Source organism: Cavia porcellus, unplaced genomic scaffold, assembly GCF_034190915.1.
Source record: "Cavia porcellus strain 051 isolate PalLab524CR breed Dunkin Hartley unplaced genomic scaffold, mCavPor4.1 scaffold_5, whole genome shotgun sequence".
Lineage (NCBI taxonomy): Eukaryota > Metazoa > Chordata > Mammalia > Rodentia > Caviidae > Cavia > Cavia porcellus.
Genome location: NW_026947488.1, coordinates 31,414,161 through 31,420,497, shown reverse-complemented (window position 1 = coordinate 31,420,497; position 6,337 = coordinate 31,414,161).

The window sequence follows — 6,337 nt, the reverse complement described above, 5'->3', positions numbered from 1 at the left end:
AAACAGAAAAAGGATACAAGTTATACAGAATTTCAGAAAAAAACAGGAAATCACTAGTTAATTACATATTGTCATCTTGGAAATAGTTGTTAAAGTTACAAAATCAAAGCATATAGAGGGGACTTTCAAACAGTGAGATTGCAAACAGTTTTGTTCAATGATCCAACAAAATTCAGAAATATGGTTATCTATCTTACACACTTAAATATATTATGCAGTTATATCTTTTAGAGAACTTCCTTTTCCTTTCTTTTGTACAATGACAATTACACATTTTGGGTTTTATTACTCCCACAGTTCTTACTGCTTTTTTTTTTTTTGAAGAAAGTAAAACCAAATGTGACATACCAGGACAGAGTCAGTCAAATCAAAAGGATGGACATAATACATAATATAAAAACAAAATACAAGGTGATCAACAATGGTTACCATAATGCCTCTTGTTATCTTAAAAAGAATTGCCTATATCATCAGTTATAATAAAATTGAACAAAACAGTAAAGAATAAGACAAATAAAACCAAAACATTGGAGACATTAGAGGACTTCAAAAGAAGATAATAGTCAACCAGAATGAGCGTCACAATGAATCTTATTGTCTTCATAGTTGTTGCCTATACTTTCAAACTTGGTACTATCTAGCATAACAGAATAGAGAAAAATCAGACAAAACAAGATGGTGAGAGCAATACAGAGTTTCAAATCAAGTTAATAGGAAATCAAAGTGGGTTACTATAATATATCCTGCTACTTTTTATTTAGTTTTCCCTTAATTAAAAGGATAAAAAAAATCTGTGAGTATAATTGCTGGGGAAAAAAAGGATAAAAAAGAAAAACGTAGATAATAAAAAAGGAGATTGAGATAAAAAAAGAGGGCATAACAACAAAACAGTGCAGGTCAAAACATAGCCATTTAAGCAAAATAGTGTTTCACCACAGGATAATCTCAACATAATAGTAGTTACCATAGTGTCTCTTTCCTTAAAATCTTTGGGTATAACTTCATATACTGTAGCATCAAACATATCAAGACAATGTAAAACCATTCAAGAGAATGACAGTATTACAGGGTATTTAGAATCAACTAACAGAAAATGAACAATGGTTTCTGTATAATCTCCATGTCTATAAAAGTTTTTGTTTATATTATCACATAAAATCCAATAAGATACAACACATTAAAACCGATGGAGACAGAACAAAAGCATGATCGGACTTCAAAACAAGAGGATACTAAATCAGCACTACCTATTTTGATGTCTTGTTTTCTCCAAAATGGCTGTTCCTACCATCCAACCTTCTCTGCCGCATTTCTTTTGAGCTCTTTTTCTGTCTTTAGTTGTCAGTTTGTCCTCTTCATTTCGCTTTCTGCTCCATTCATTGTGGCTGCTCTGCCACTGTTTCTGAAATCTTGGTATTTTTCATTTTTAGAATATCCTGCAGTAATCTCTGTAGAGTTGAATTGGTGGTTGCAAGCTCCCTAGTTCCTCTTTATCCTGGAAGCATCTTGTTTTTCCATCAATTTCTAGGGACAGTTGTGCGGGATATATCAATCTTGGCTGGAGGTTATTATCTCTCAAAGCTTGAATTATTTCCCCCCACGTTCTTCGTGATTTGATGGTTTGTGCCGAGAAGTCTGCTGTAATTCTGATGGGTGTTCCCTTGCAAGTGATCTGTTTCTTGTCTCTGATGGCTTTTAATATTCTGTTCTTATATTGGATTTCTGGAATTTTGATTATTATATGCCTGGGTGTAGCTCTGTTTGGGTTGTAGGTGGCTGGTGTCCTGTATGCCTCATACATCTGAGTATCTTTACCTTTTGCTAAATTAGGGAAATTCTCCTGGATTATTTCTGTGAATAGCTTTTGTTCATTTGTTTGAGTCCCTACTTCTTCTTTTATGTTCTTAATTCTTAAGTTATAGATCCTCAAGTTTTTCATTTCATGCTCCCACCTTACAAATCTGTCCTCCGGTTTTGATAATCTATCCTTAGTTTTTTTCAAGCTGTTAAGCCAGCTTTCAATAGAGTTTTTAGTTTCCTGGTAATCTCTGTGACCCTGCTTCACGTATTCTGTTTTCTCTATTTTCTCCATCAAACAATTCTCCCCTTTTTTTCTGTTTTTCCATTCTACCATCTGTTTTTTCTTGGGCGGTACTTAGCATTTCTGTAACTATTCTACTTATTTCTTGCTTTATTTCATTCAATACTTCATTTTTGAACTTGTCTATGAGGCTCCGGAGATACCGCTTTATATCTATAGGTGCCATGTCTGATATTGCATGTTTTCTGTCTTCATTCTCTTTTGCACTTACCTTTCCTGGATCAGTGTTCTCAGGACTGGGGACTGAGGACCCTTTCTTGTTGCTCCCTTTCCCATACTTTTTGTTCCTTCCATAGAAGCGTATGTAGGAGGCCCAGTTTTTTTTTTTTTTTTTTTTCTCTTTGTCTGTTACAGTTTGTTTGAATTCGCCGGCTAGGTGTTCCCACCTATTGCAGTGTACTAGGGAGACACAGACCTGGGCAGCCTCTGCTGGGCCTGCCCCTCCAGGTCAGCCTACTGAATGCTTCACTGCTAGGGCACAATGCCAGGGGCAGAGATCTGATTTGGGCTAGCCTACTGGATCTTAGTCTGTGGCATCACCTGGCCAAGTGCTCCCCACCACTCCCGCTTGAGAGGGGAATATGCAACTAAAGTCACTGCAGGGCCCTGTTCCGGCTAGTCTGCTTGGTCCCAGAATGTCCTCTGTTGGAGCCTCCTAGTCTATGAAAGGGTCCCCATTTCTCTCACCGCAGGTTGATGCAGGGCTCCCTGCCAGTCCTGCTGTCAACGCCATTTGGTTTGCCAATTCCAGCTCTCAGAGCTTTCGCGTGTCTCTCTCCTTGCCATGCGGATTGGGACGCAGTATCGGCAGCAGGAAATTCAAATCGTGGCTTCCAATGGCGTGGGATCTAGCTTCCTTACTGAGATTTTATCTGTTCCTTTTATCTCAGCAGGATTGCATTTCCAGTTAGTTTCTCTCAGCTTAGTTCGTTCCTGGGTCAGCGTATGACTTTCCTCGCGTATGACTCCTCACACCATACCGCTCCTGGATTCTAAACTGGTAATCTCAGAGAGCCTCCGTGGCTGCTATTATTTGTCTGCCATGTTCTCCTGGAAGTCCAAGGAAAAATTTTTTCCAAAGTTCTTTTTTTAAAATTTGTTTAGTGATGAATTGTTTCAGTAAATACTATAGTCTAAGCCAGGCATGGTGGTGCATGCTTGTAATCCCAGCACTCTGGAGACTGAGGCAAGAGGATCACTGAGAGTTCAAGACCGGCCTGGGCTACAAAATGAGCTCAAGGCCAGCCTGAATTGCATAGTAAGACGCAGTCCCAAAAAGAGGAATAAATAAATGTTACAGTACCAAAATATTGCTGTACCTATTTTTTACATAAGTATGTAGATAGAAATTGATGGACAGATACTATTCTTTTTGTCACATTTCATAGTAAATGGCAGGCATCACTATAGATCCTCCAATACATACCATAAACTAGAGTGTAGTGTTTACACTTTTGTACCACTATCAAAATGTAGAACATCATTATCTTAGAAATTCTGTTATTATTTCCCCAGGTAGTCATTGCACCTCCAGAGGCAGCAATTGTTCGATTTCTTTTTTTCTTCAGATTAGTATTGCTCTTGTCATCGTTGTTATTGAGAATTGAACCTCTGGCCTTTGCACTGAGCTACAGCCTTAGGTCACTAAAATGCCTCAGCTGGGTTAGAACTTGCAGTCCTCTTGGTTCAGCATCCCAGAGTGCTAGTATAACAGGCATGTGCCACTGTGGCCACCTTACAATTTTATTTAAGTAGAATTCTAACTCATACCCTTTGGCATTTGGTAGTCAATATTGTGCTTTCAGGCACACTGAGAAGTTGTTGCTTCTTACTGAACTTTCAGAGAAACTCGACATTTGGGTTGGGGTCTATGCAGGCAGAATAATGGCCACAAGTAATGCCTACCTCCTATTCCTCAGTATTGGTTTTTCTGATAAAATTAAAAAGAACCCTGAGATAAAGAGATTTATCTTGGATTTCCCAAGTAGAGCAAATGTAACCATAAGGGTCAGAGAAAGAGATATGAGGGTGGAAAAACATTTGAGGATGAAGTACCACTGGCTTTAAAGATGGAAGAAGGGGTTATAATTCAAGGAATGCTGGCAACTTCTAGTCAAGGAGAGAAATAGAGGGCTGCTCATGTCTTATTTCTAGTCCCATGAGATGTTTTTATACTTACGACTTCCAGAATTGCAGGTAATAAGTGAGTCTTATAACACCAAACACAAATAGAAAGCTAGTATATAGAACAACAGAATAGTATTTATTTATTGTCTTTTTGAGACAGGGACTTACTATGCAGTTCAGGCTGGTTTTGGGCTCACTTTGTAGCCCAGGCCATTCTCGAACTCTTAATGATTCTCCTGCCTCCGCCTCCTGAGTGCTGGGATTGCAGGCATGAGCCACCATGCCTGGCTCTACAGAATATTTTTAATATTGCACAATAAGTTCCCAATTTAAGAATGAGTTCCCTTCTAGGGGAATGTAAGTTGGATTTGTTTGTAATCTGATAAAGTGAGTCTCGTACAGTACACCTGTGAATCTTAACAGTACAACTGTGAATCTTACTACAGTATTTAACATGGTACAGTAGTTAATACAGTGTATTCATAACTCAAATGATTATAAGGGACTTATTGTATAGGAAAACTGCCCCAAACAAATCCAATTTCAATTTCTCCTTTTTATTTCATGCCAAGGCACTTAAAATTTCCACTTTTAATCACAGCATAGTAAAAGTTTTGAAGCCAAAAAAGGAAATAATTGTATTAGCCCAGGTTTGGCCCACTGTGGGAGGGAGGTTTGTGGGTGAGGTTCCCAGGTTAAAGAATACAAGTGTGCAGGACATCAGCAATAGCAGGCACCATAGAGCATAAGAGCTGCCTGTATCTTTATTGTGTAATTATACAGATTGTTATATTTACATGCTTACATTGGTGTTCACCTGTGCTGTCATGGTTACTTAACTGTTCTGTATCCCATTGTGCTAGACAAGCGGGGTCACATCCTCAGGTGTCCTTAGACCCCTGAGTTTTGAAGCAGTCTTGAGTAGCTCCCCATATCCCATGCACTCGAAGGTCAGGGATATATAAATGTAAGTTTGTATGTTCCAGGGCACAAGTGTCTCCTTAGGTTGCAGTTAGCAAATCAAGAGCCACGTCGTTTTGAAAAAACACTTTTTTAATTTGAACAGTTTTATCCGTAAGCAACATCAAAGCCTGGCATGTGACATGCAAGATCTGAGCCTTATGTTGAGCAAGGATTTCAACTTGGAGAACTAGGGCTTTGGTCCTTGCCCCTGATCAGACACTGTTTCTAGCAGTCAGCCATTGTAATGCTTGGTCAAGGCATGTTAAGTCGTTTCCTGGTGAGAGGAGGGGCTTATGTCCTGAACCATGGTATCCTACATAGTTACCTTTTTGCCCATGTTCCCATACATCTTACCATAGGTTGGCAACCCACAAAAGATGATGCCCCCATCTGTCACTCCTGAGCTGCCCAGCCAGCAGGCAGTGTCAGCTCCCTTAAGATGGCCCAACTGTGTGCACACATATAGGGGGCCTTCTTTATGCATCACAGGCCATCACACTGTCCACAACTCTGCCCTTTGGGTTGACCTGCCCTTTCAGTTCCAAACCAGAGTACTGTGCTGGGCTATTGAGTGATTGCTGTCCATTGCTAGACCCATCAGTATCCTAGGCATCAGCCAAAGGTCTCTCTTTTCCTTCTGCATAGGGACTAGGGATCAAGTCCTGTAGTCCATCACCCAGACAGATTCCTGGGCTGTGTATGTCACAGGTCCCAAAGCTTTCCAGTTTGGCTGCCAAAGGGCTAACCAAGAAAGAGCCCCACTGTTGGAGGTAAGTCCCTAGTGCATAAGAGTGGGATCCTGTGCCACTCCACTTCTAGGACAGGCTGTCCATAGCTTCTGTAGAAGCTTCTGTACCCAGCCTTCTGTAGTGTATTTTGTCTACATTTCCACTGTCTGTTGTCCTGTGATAATTTCACAGGGATACAGAACAGCATGCACTGCTACCAGCCTTTTCTCATTGGAAATTCTGGCCCTGGGCTTCCTTTTTTTTTTTTTTTTTGTCTTTTTCCTTTTTATTGATATCAGGGATCGAACTCACGACTGCCTGCTTACAAGGCAGGCACTTATGCCGCTGAGCTAAATCTCCAGCCCCAGGCCCTTTGCTTCCTTCCACAACTATGACCCAAATCCAGCAGGGTGCTTCT